The 12,761-nt window shown below is 38.4% G+C and overlaps 1 protein-coding gene across 1 annotated transcript in view; it reads right to left on the bottom strand.

Annotated features, from left to right (window-relative positions):
* The window catches only part of Rnf13 (ring finger protein 13), a 97,626-nt gene that overhangs the window by 60,687 nt on the left and 24,178 nt on the right, over positions 1 to 12,761 (bottom strand). The window lies entirely within an intron of this gene.

Below are 12,761 nucleotides of genomic sequence, written 5' to 3'. Positions count from 1 at the left end.
ATTCTCAACAAAATCATAGAAGAAAATTTCCCCAATCTAAAGAAAGAGATGCCTATAAACATACAAGAGGCCTACAGAACACCAAATAGAATTGACCAGAAAAGAAAAACTGCCCGCCACATAATAATCAAAACACAAAACATGCAGAACAAAGAAAAAATATTAAAAGCTGCAAGGGAAAAGGGCCAAATAACATTTAATGGTAAACCTATCAGAATTACACCTGACTTCTCAGCAGAGACCATAAAAGCCAGAAGGGCCTGGACAGAGATCCTGCAAACCCTAAGAGAACACAGATGCCAGGCCAGACTACTTTACCCAGCAAAATTATCAATAACCATTGATGGAGAAAACAAAATATTCCATGACAAAAACAAATTCAAACAGTACCTATCCACAAACCCAGCTTTACAGAAGGTACTAGAAGGAAAACTCCATCCCAAAGGGTCAAGCTACAACCAAAACTACCCAGGAAATAGATAACTATCCCATGGCAAAAACACAACTACACAAACGCTCGACTGGAAACAACATCAAAATTAAGACTCTTAACAGTCACTGGTCATTAATATCTCTCAACATCAATGGCCTCAATTCTCCAATAAAAAGACACAGACTAACCGAATGGGTACATAAACAAGACCCAACATTCTTCTGCATCCAAGAAACACATCTCACCCATAATGAAAGGCATTACCTCAGGGTAAAAGGTTGGAAAAAAATATTCCAAGCAAATGGTCACAAGAAGCAAGCAGGGGTAGCCATTTTAGTATCGAACAAAATAGACTTTCAACCAAAATTAATCAAAAGGGATGAGGAAGGACACTTCATACTCATCAAAGGTAAAGTCAACCAAGATGACATCACAATTCTGAACATCTATGCTCCCAATACAAGGGCACCCACATATGTAAAAGATCTCCTAAAAAAGCTTAAACCACACATCGATCCCCACACAATAATAGTGGGAGACTTCAACACCCCACTCTCACTGAAGGATAAGTCATTGAAACAGAAACTAAGCCGAGAAATAACATCATTAACCAATGCCATGGGTCAAATGGATCTAACAGATATCTATAGAACCTTTCACCCAAACAAGAAAGAATACACCTTCTTCTCTGCACCCCATGGAACCTTCTCCAAAATTGATCACATCGTAGGTCACAAAGCAAGCCTCAACAGATACAAGAGGATTGAAATAATACCTTGTATCCTATCAGATCACCATGCTCTTAGGCTGCAATTCAACAACAACAGAAATAACAAAAAGCCTACACGTTTGTGGAAACTAAACAACTCTCTGCTAAATGACACCTGGGTCAGGGAAGAAATAAAGAAAGAAATCAAGGAGTTTCTGAAATTCAATGAAAATGATGAAACAACATACCCAAATTTGTGGGATACATTGAAAGCAGTGCTAAGAGGAAAATTCATAGCACTAAGTGCCTTTAAAAAGAAATTGGAAACATCGCACATAAGCATCTTAACAACACAACTGGAAGCCCTAGAAAAAAAAGAAGCAGAAACACCCAAGAGGAGTAGACGCCTGGAAATTATCAAACTCAGGGCTGAAATTAACAAATTAGAAACTAAGAAAACAGTCCAAAGAATCAACAAAACCAAAAGCTGGTTCTTTGAGAAAATCAACAAGATAGACAGACCATTAGCCAAACTAACTAAAAGGCAGAGAGACAGTATTGAAATGAACAAAATCAGAAATGAAAAGGGAGACATAACAACAGACACTGAAGAAATTCAAAGAATCATAAGATCCTACTTTGAAGGCATATACGCCACAAAATTTGAAAATCTAAGGGAAATGGACGATTTTCTTGATCAAGTTCACTTGCCAAAGTTGAGTGAAGAACAGATAAACAAGTTAAATAGTCCCATTTCCCCTACAGAAATAGAAGCAATCATCGATGGTCTCCCAACCAAAAAAAGCCCAGGGCCAGATGGTTTCAGTGCAGAATTCTACCAGACCTTTAAGGGCGAGCTAATACCGATACTCTTCAAGCTACTCCAAAAGATAGAAATGGATGGAAAATTACCAAATTCATTCTATGAGGCCATAGTCTCATTGATACCTAAACCTCACAAAGACTCAACAAAGAAAGAGAATTTCAGACCAATTTCTCTTATGAACATAGATGCAAAAATACTAAATAAAATACTTGCAAAACGAATACAGGAGCACATCAAAGATATCATTCATCATGACCAAGTAGGCTTCATTCCAGGCATGCAGGGATGGTTTAATATACGGAAATCCATCAATGTAATCCATCATATAAACAAACTGAAAATAAAAAACCACATGATTATCTCCTTGGATGCAGAGAAAGCATTTGATAAAATTCAACACCCATTCATGTTTAAAGTTTTAGAGAGATCGGGGATACAAGGCACTTTCCTCAACATAATAAAGGCTATATACAGCAAGCCAATAGCCAAAATCAAAGTAAATGGTGAGATACTCAAGGAAATTCCTCTCAAATCGGGAACAAGGCAAGGCTGCCCACTCTCTCCATATCTCTTCAATATAGTACTCGAAGTTCTAGCCAGAGCAATAAGACAACAAAAGGAGATCAAGGGTATCCAAATGGGAAAGGAGGAAGTCAAATTATCCCTCTTTGCAGATGATATGATAGTGTACATAAGTGAACCTCAAAACTCCACCAGAGAACTCCTAAAGCTGATAAACACCTTCAGCAAATTGGCTGGATACAAAATTAACTCAAAAAAGTCTGTAGCCTTCCTATACACAAATGACAAGCTTACAGAGGAAGAAATTAGGAAAACCACACCCTTCACATTAGCCACAAGCAATATAAAATATCTAGGAGTTACCCTAACTAAGCAAGTGAAGGACTTGTATGAAAAAAATTTCAAAACTCTGAAGAAAGAGATTGAAGATGACCTGAGAAGATGGCGTGATCTTCCTTGCTCATGGATCGGGAGAATTAACATAGTAAAAATGGCCATCCTACCAAAAGCAATCTACAGATTCAATGCAATCCCTATCAAAATAACTACACAATTTTTTAAAGACATTGAAAGTTCAATTCTGAACTTCATATGGAAAAACAAAAAACCCAGAATAGCTAAAACAATCTTGTACAATAAAAGATGCTCCGGAGGAATCTCCATACCTGATCTCAAACTGTACTATAAAGCAATAGTACTTAAAACAGCATGGTACTGGCACAGCAACAGGCTGGTTGATCAGTGGAATCGAATCGAAGACCCAGATATGAATCCACACACATATGGTCACTTGATTTTTGACAAAGAAGCCAAATCCATTCAATGGAAAAAGGATAGCATCTTCAACAAATGGTGCTGGTCTAACTGGAGGTCTATGTGTAAAAAAATGAAACTGGACCCATATTTGTCACCTTGCACAAAACTCAAATCCAAGTGGATTAAAGACCTCAACATAAAACCAGAGACACTAAGCCACTTAGAAGAAAAAGTGGGAAAGAGCCTGGAACATATTGGCACAGGAGACAACTTCCTGAACAGAACACCAACGGCCCAGGCCTTAATGTCAACCATTAATAAATGGGACCTCATGAGGCTGAGAAGCTTCTGTAAGGCAGGAGACACTGTCAAGAGAACAAAGCGACAGCCTACAGACTGGGAAAAAATCTTCACCAACCCTACATCTGACAAAGGTCTAATATCCAAAATATATAAAGAACTCAAGAAATTAAACACCACCAAACCGAATAACCCAATTGAGAAATGGGGCTTGGAACTAAACAGAGAATTCTCAACAGAGGAGTATCAAATGGCTGAGAAACACTTAAAGAAATGCTCAACCTCCTTAGTCATCAGGGAAATGCAAATCAAAACAACTCTGAGATTCCATCTTACACCCATCAGAATGGCTAAGATCAAAAATTCAAGCGACACCACATGCTGGCGAGGATGTGGGGAGAGAGGAACACTCCTTCATTGCTGGTGGGAATGCAAACTAGTACAGCCACTTTGGAAATCTATCTGGTGCTATCTCAGAAAAATGGGAATAGGGCTTCCTCAAGACCCAGCTATTCCACTCCTTGGAATATACCCAGAAGATGCTCCAGCACACAACAAGAAAATTTGCTCAACCATGTTCATAGCAGCCTTATTCATAATAGCCAGAACATGGAAACAGCCTAAGTGTCCCTCAGTAGAAGAGTGGATAAAGAAACTGTGGTACATATACACTATGGAATACTACTCAGCTATTAAAAACAAGGAATTCCCGAAATTTGTGGATAAATGGATTGAGCTAGAAATGATCATAATGAGTGAGTTAACCCAGAAGCAGAAAGAATCAAATGGTATATACTCACTTATATCTGCATACTAGCCCAAGGGGCATGTCCCACGAAAGCCTTCACTTACCAGGAAACTGGGACAGAGGGGAAGGCATCCTATTGGAACTCTAAATGAGAGACGCATGGGAGAACAGCAAAATAAAAGGATCCAGAGGGTCCTAGAAATCTACAAGTAGAACAATATGATAGGCAGATTTGGGCCCAGGGGTCCCGCTCAAACTAAGGCACCAGCCAAGGACAATACAGGAGGTAAACTTTAAACCCCTTCCCAGATCTAGCCAATGGTCAGAATATTCTCCACAGTTGAGTGGAGAGTGTGATACGACTTTCTCACATACTCTGGTGCCTCACATTTGACCATGTCCCCTGGAGGGGGAGACCTGGTGGCACTCAGAGGAAGGACAGCAAGTAGCCAAGAAGAGACTTGATACCCTATGAGAATATATAGGGGGACGTAATCCCCCTCAGGAACAGTCATAGGGGAGGGGAATAATGGGAAAATGGGGGGGGGGGAGGAATGGGAGGATACAAGGGATGGGATAAACATTGAGATGTAACAAGAATAAATTAAAAAAAAAAAAAAAAAAAAAAAAAAAAAAAAAAAAAAGAAAAAGGATCTTCTCACACCTAGCTTCTGGCAGGAATACTTCATATACTACTTGATATGTAGGCCTAAGGAACCAACTACCAAGACTGAAGAAACTCAATGCCCATTTTCTCTCCTTTGTTATTTTAATCTTCTGATAAGCAAATGAAGATATTAAAAATAGCACATGCTAACTGACATCTCAAATCAAACATAATTAATGCATAATATAAGTTATAATATATTCATATGTTATAAAAGCTTTAAGGACTATGATATTCCTAAAGAAAATGCATCAGCATCTCAAACATCTCCCAGTGAGTTGAGCTACCCACACTGAACACATCTGTATTAGAAAATAAAACATTAACAGCACTTTGGACGCTTCCTCAACCCTCCCTACTCGTCAGTGCGCCCATTAGGGAATGACACTATATGGATGCCAACAGATTATGTTTGTTTTTGCTTAATTTCAAGTTTGATACAAACATACAGTTTGTTTGACAGAAACATACAGTATAGTAAATGCTTTTGTAGACTATTTTCTGTACAGTACTTTTGAGACTCACCCTGTTACACACACACACACACATACACATACACACACACACACACACACACACACACACACCATTTCCATTTTTAGTTAGTATTCAAATGTGACATATATTACAAGTCATTCAACTATTAGTGTATATTTGAGTGGTTTGTACTAAGCTTGGGAAAACCTACGGAAGAGGGGGAGGAAAAACTATAGGAGCCAGAGAGATATAGGACACCAAGAGAACATGGCCCACAGATCAACTAAAAAGGACTCATAAGGGCTCACAGAGTCAGGAATCACAGAGCCTGCATGGTCTGTGCTAGGCCCTCTGCATACATGTTATGTTTGTTAGCTTGGGGTTTTTGTGGGACTCATAACAGTGGAAGTCAAAGTGTCTCTGACTCTTTCTTATCTCTGTCTCTGCTCTTGGGACCCTTTTCCTCTCACTGGGTTACCTTACCAGCCTTAATATGAAAGTTTGTGCCTAGTTTTATTGTAACTTGTTATGCTGTGTTTGGTTGATGTCCCTGGGAAGCCTACTCTTTTCTGAAGGGAACCTGAGGAGGAGTGGATGTGGGAGAGAGGGAAGGTTGGTGAGGGGGGAAGGTCTGGGAGGAGCGAGAGAGGGGAAACTGAGGTATTATGTTATTACATATTATTATATAAGGAATGCATATCTAAGAGAAGAATAAATAAAAGAAGAATTTAAAATCCAAGAAGTGAAAAATGAAATAAAATAAACATTCTAGTCAAGTTTTCAATGATCACATGTCTGTGCATGTATTAAATACATTTATAGAAATAGAATCACAAACTGTCAAAAGTTGGGTCACAGGGTATTACATATTACTAAAGACTAACAAGACATTTCCAATATAGCTTGGGCTACCAATTTCAACTGGAAGAGTCAAATAACCTGAACATGAAAACCATATTGAGCCAGGCATGGTAGCACAAGCCTGTAATCACTCCGCACACTTGAAAGACTGAGGTAGGAGGATCAATGTAAGTGTGAAACCATCCCAGAATATACAGACACTTGCTCAAAAAAGAGAATCAGAGAAAGGAAGAGGGAAAGGAGGAAGGAAGGAGGAGGGAAGGGGAAAGATGATCATGAGCTGAGCAGACATCTTCAATCCTAGCACTTGAGAGCTATAAGTGAAGATCGAGAATTCAACGCCACATAAGCATACATGCCATGGCACATGGATAGGGTCAAAGGACAACTCTTGAGAGTAGTTTCTCTCTTTCCACTATGTGGGTCTCAGAGATCAAACTCAGGTCATGAGTGTATATACATACATACAGACACAACACTCATAAACATAAAATGAATTTTTTTAAGAATAAGCAAACTCAAAAAAAAAAAAAAGAATAATGCATTAGCTGTGAAGGTGGCTAAAGAAAAAAGTATTGTATGACATGGTCACTGCTTTTGATGTTTCAGTTTGGAGACAAACTGAACAGTATGACAAAATAGAATAAGAGACAAAATTAACATCTTTTAACTTGTTCTAAACATTAACCCACCATTATAAAAGTAAATTAAGTTTCTAGCAAACACATCACATTTCAGACCAATGTTGCTACTAAGCAACATTCTCTTCTCTTAGGACAAAGGGTAAAATACAACACCTATAACCCTGACAGTCATATTTTCTGCACATTGGAAGGTATATAGTAATTAAATACAAAATTTTACTGGATCAAGATTCGAAAAATCTCCCCACAAACTCATTAATATAGTTGTAGTGTCTCAAAGTTACATCTCACTTTGTACACTCTACCAACAACTTATTTTGATAACATAGCTTACTAAGATTCTATTTATTTATTTATTTATTTATTTATTTATTTATTTATTTATTGGTTTTTCAAGACAGGGTTTCTTTGTGTAGCCTTGGCTGTCCTAGACTTACTTTCCAGATCAGACTGGCCTCAAACTCCCAGAGTGCTGAGATTACAGGCATGTGTACCATGGTTATTTTTAAAGTCCATCAATAATCTGAACATTTTCAAAGAATATACTGAAATATGAAATATAATATATGAGAATATTATTATTAAAATTAAATATTATTTAAATATTATATTATTCCTGAGGCTGGGGAGATGGCTCAGATGTTAAGAGCACTGGCTGCTCTTCTGAAGAGCCTGTGTTTAGTTCCCAGCACCCATATGGCAACTCACAACTGTTTATAATTCCAATCACAGTGAATCTGGTTCCCACTTCTGATCTCCTTGGGCACCAGGGCAACAAAGGTGGGGCACAGACATACATGCAGGCAAAACACCTATATATGTAAAATAAGCAAAATAATAATAATTAAAGCATTATTAAAAATTTTTTAAACTGGAAATAAATTTTTCATATTAATATTCTAAACACATTAATAAAATTTCTAAACCAATATGCTTGTTTTTAAATGCACTTTGATTTGAAAAGAAAAAAGAAGGAAAATTTTAGATAGTAATTTTCCCTTTGTAATTCCTTCAAGTAAGAGGTTTTGACTAATTTCTCTTCAAAGGACTTAACAATTAGCATTTATCTATTACTAAATTAACAGCTATACCAATAAGACTTGGTTCACCTCTCTGCTTCAAACAATTAGAAAACCAGACAAAAGACATGTAACATCAGTTGTCAAAACGCTGGACAATAAAAAGACAGGAGTCTGACAAGTGTAAAGCAGATGTGCTCTACAGACACCTTGATTTACTGCCGAGAGAGAGCTCAGAACTCAGTACAGGACAGAGGAATGCATTAGAGACTGTAGTCATTGAGCTGAGGGGTCAAAGTTCAGAGTCTAGGAAATAGGGTTGGGACTGGAATGCTTGATTTTGTGGGACAGAGTATTGGAGCAAATGGAGGTAGAAAGAGCGTGCTCCAGACTGGCACATGTACCTCATGTATTTGGCTATGTGCATGAGGAGCCTACTACTACACGGAGCAAAAGATTAATAGAAAGGAATAACCTAGTAGCCTTGTAAGTTTGCACAAGGATCAGACTAGTTTATGTTCCCACCAAAGTAGACTCCACTCTCCAATTCACAGAATCTAGCAGTCATCCTGACAGCACTTCCTCCCAAGTTTACCACAAAAGCTTTAAATGTTTGAAGCAAGTGAAAGGGAAAAACAAAACTGTTAAGTTCTGTGGAACACAGCTACAATAGCACTTCTATGGAAATCAGAGCACTAACCAACTGCATTGGATAAGAGAGAAGTTCTATCAAAATAAGAGCCTTATCTTTCAACTACAGTAAGACAACATAAGACAAAGATGAAAATAATAAACTATAGCCATTTTTTCAAAGGCATGCTCTTCAATGTTAGTATGCGCATCATAAAATACCAATCAAAACCAGAACTAAGTTTTAGACTTAATTCTTCTGTCCAACAATCTAATAATTATGGCACTGTGTTAATATAATATCTTACCTCTCTCCGCCCCTTGTCCCCTCCCTCCTCCCTCCTCCTCCCTCTATCCTTCCTGGACCACACAGTGAGGCAAGTGCTGTACCACTGAGCTGCATCCACAGTCGCCATTTCTATGGTAAAAGTTCACATGTGCTTATTAAAATTAATATTTAAAGCCATGTGTGGTGCTGCATGCCTTTAATCCCAGCACTCGGGAGGCAAAGGCAGACAGCTCTCCGTGAGTTCCAGGCCAGCCTCGCCTACAAAGAGAGCTCCAGGATAGCCAGGGCTGTTAGACAGAGAGACCCTGTCTCAAAAAAGAAAATTAATATTCCAGCACATCCTTTCTCTTCCTTTTGTCTCGGTCTCCTTCTACCTTCCTATGTGGCTGATGACACCAGCATATTCATTATATTATGTGAAAGTCTGAAATGTATTGAACCAAAACTAAGGACATATGGAAAGGCCATGAAGGAAAGATGAGTAAGCTAATTAAAAAAAAAAAAAAAAGTACACAAAAAGAGTTTAAGTGGAAGTACTCTAAATAAATGGATAAAGGTGCTCTCAGGAACACAGCTATTAAATGAAAATGCCATTGCTAGTAGTGTGCTGCCTCCCTACAAATGGTTAGGCAGAGAGCTTCTGATTCAATACAGAAATCTGCCACAGCTGTTAGCTGCACACCATACTGCTGAAGGCGCCTCATACTTGGGTCACAGGACATTGAGGGATCAAGTTGGAACTGGACTAGAACCTTCCTAGTGGCTAGCTCCAATAGTACAAGGAGGTGCTCTGTTGGCTATTACTGCTGCCAACAGTCTTACTAATTTGTGGAGCCTGGGTACAGTTACTACAGATTTATAAATGGCCAAAGTGCTGAGAATAAAGGACAGTAGACTATGTGGCCATAAATGAAGACTATTAACACCTCCTCCAAGGCTCAGGAAACATCACACTAGAGGAGAGGGAAAGAACAGAAGATCTAGAGGAAGGAGGGATAGACAGAATGTGAAGCACGATGCCACACTGCCCTGGTGATGCCACACGCTCATGATTAGCAGCATATGACCTCCACAACATCAGGCCTGTAAACATGTGAACAGGGAGAGCGGCAGGTATTGGCAGTTAATGGTGGCTGGAAAGAAAAGCCCAGGAGGCCACACGTCTTCCTTAATACCCATAAGAACTTAATGACTGCCCAAGAAGAGAGACAAATTTTACCCCACTGATATAGTTGTTGGTAAGATGCACATGTTCCTATAAATAACCTCTCACCCAGAACCCTGCAGCAACCCTAATAAAACTCACTGGAACATCAAATTAGAAAGAAGAGTAGAGTAAAAGAATAGAGAGTAGAGTAGTGAAGAGTAAAGTATAAAGAGCGGAGTAGAGTGGATTAGAAAGAGTAGAGTGCAGAGCAGAGCAGAAAGAGTAGAGTGCAGAGCAGAGAGAGTAGAGTGGATTAGAAAGAGAGTAGAGTGCAGAGCAGAGCAGAAAGAGTAGAGTGGATTAGAAAGAGTAGAGTGCAGAGCAGAGCAGAAAGAGTAGAGTAGAGTGCAGAGCAGAGAGAGTAGAGTGCAGAGCAGAGAGAGTAGAGTGCAGAGCAGAGCAGAAAGAGTAGAGTGTAGAGCAGAGTAGAGTTGGATAGAAAGAGTAAAGTAGAGTGTGGGAGTAGAATGTGAAGTAGAAAGAATAGAGTGTAGAGCAGAGAGTGGATTAGAAAGAGTTGAGTGTAGGTTAGAGTAGAAAGAGTGGAGTGGAGTGAAGTAGGAAGACTGGAGTAGGAAGAGTGGAGTGGAGTGTGGAGTAGACTGGAGTGGAAAGAGTAGCGTGCAGTACAGTAGTAGAGAAAAGGATGGCCACCTAGGGCCAAGAAGCACATAGAACATGAAATAGGACAAAAAAGAAGCTTTCTACTTCACATTACAGTCAAAACACCAAATACACAGAACAAAGAAAATGCACTGAGAGCTGTAGGAGACAAGACCTAAGTTATATAAAAATGCAGGCCCATCAGACTTAGAGCTGAATTTTCAACCAAAGCTCTAAAAATCAAGGGCTTAAAAAGGTATATTTCTAGTTCTGATAGACAGTATCTGCCAACCCTGACTGCAATACACAGCAAAATTATGTCATAATTGAAAAGAAACTAAAACCATTTTGAGATTTAATTTTTTTTTAAAGACTAAAAGAATTTATGGCTACAAAGCCCATTCTACAGAGGACACTGAAAGGAATATTGGGTGCTGAAAAGGATAACACATTCAAGAAGTTATACACCAAACACTGATGAATAGTGATGGTCTTAATGCGCGATCAAAAGACACAGACTAGTCAATGGTTAAGAGCACATACTGTTCTTGCAGGGAGAGGACCCAAGTTTCAATTAGCGATTCATGTGAGATGACCCAGCCCACTGCAGTTGATGCCACCCTTGGGCAGGTGTTCCTGCAGTATATAAGCAAACTCAGCAAGCCATGAAGAGCTAGCCAGTAAGCAATTCTTCCATGGCCTATGTTCCAATCCCCGCCTCCAGGAAGGAGAGAAAGAAGTAACTGTTGAAAGTTGTCCTCAGTCCTCTCCATGTACACTGCGGTTCACATATGTGCACACACAGACACACACACACAATAGATAGATAGATAGATAGATAGATAGATAGATAGATAGATAGATAGATAGATAAATGTAGCAAGTTTTTTAAAGAACTAAAAAGTGCTGCATATGTGAAAGGACCCAAAGGCTTGTAATGCTTAACTCTGAGAAGAGCGTTTGACTGATACATATTTATAGTTACAGGAGAGACAAAGGAAAGCTTTGCCTTTTCTAATATGTTCAGTGTGCTGTTTAAATATCATTACAATGAACAGTCACCACATGATATTGACAACATTTTTTAATAATTTAAATTCTTAAAGAAAACTAAAGTGGATGTGCCCATTGCAGAGTTGCACACCATGCTGATTGAGAACTGAAGATACTATATATGTGCATTCTGGCTTGTACAACAAAAACCTCACACTGCTTTTAAGGAATTTCAAACTATTATGTTAGAGAAAGAAGAAAACCATTTTTAACCACATAACGAAAATTACTGAAACTTTAAACTCAAGAAAAAATATTCTGAAGCATATGTGGAAAACAACCGATATTTCCAATATGTAAAGAACTCTGGCAAAATAAAAACGTGTTAATTTTTAAATAGGTATACAGCATTTATAGCCAACTAGCTCTCTCAATGTGTGAGGGTGTGTATGCATGTGTGAGTGCATACATATGTGTTTGTGTGTATTATGCAAGCAGAAAACTAAGATGTTTAATCTGTTGATACTTCTGGTCAACTAGTAAATATATGTAATAATGAAGAAAAAAGGATGGTCTCAGACATCACTGATAGGATTTTAAACTACCTTTAACTTTCCGCACAACATCCTCAACTCTGTACCAAAATTTAAAACATGTATACCACAAAGAAAGCAATTCTTTGTTTGAAGATATACCCCATAGAAATAAATACAACAGGATGAAAACATTGATTAAGGAAGGACTGATAGTGCAGGAGGCAGAGGCACGAGGATCTCTGTGAGATTGAAACTAGCCTGGTCTACATAGCAAGCTGTAGGCCACCCAAAGCTACATAGTAAGACCCTGTTTCAAATTAAAAAAAAAAAAAAAAAAAAAAGGAAGATCACTACAGCAATGTTAGTAATAAGCTAGAAAATCTAAATGTATACTTCAAAAAGTTAAAATGTTCAAAACCCACAGTATTTCACAATATTGGAAAGCCAAGAAATTCTTAAAAATAATGGAGGTCTTTTCCTATCAGTAAGAAAACTTGATATAGAGATGCAATTAGGGGAGCAGGGACCAAACAGCAAGTTT

Source organism: Acomys russatus, chromosome 15 (assembly GCF_903995435.1).
Source record: "Acomys russatus chromosome 15, mAcoRus1.1, whole genome shotgun sequence".
Classification (NCBI taxonomy): Eukaryota; Metazoa; Chordata; class Mammalia; order Rodentia; family Muridae; genus Acomys; species Acomys russatus.
The sequence above is the reverse complement of the archived record's forward strand: the minus strand, read 5'-3'. Positions and strand labels throughout refer to the sequence as shown.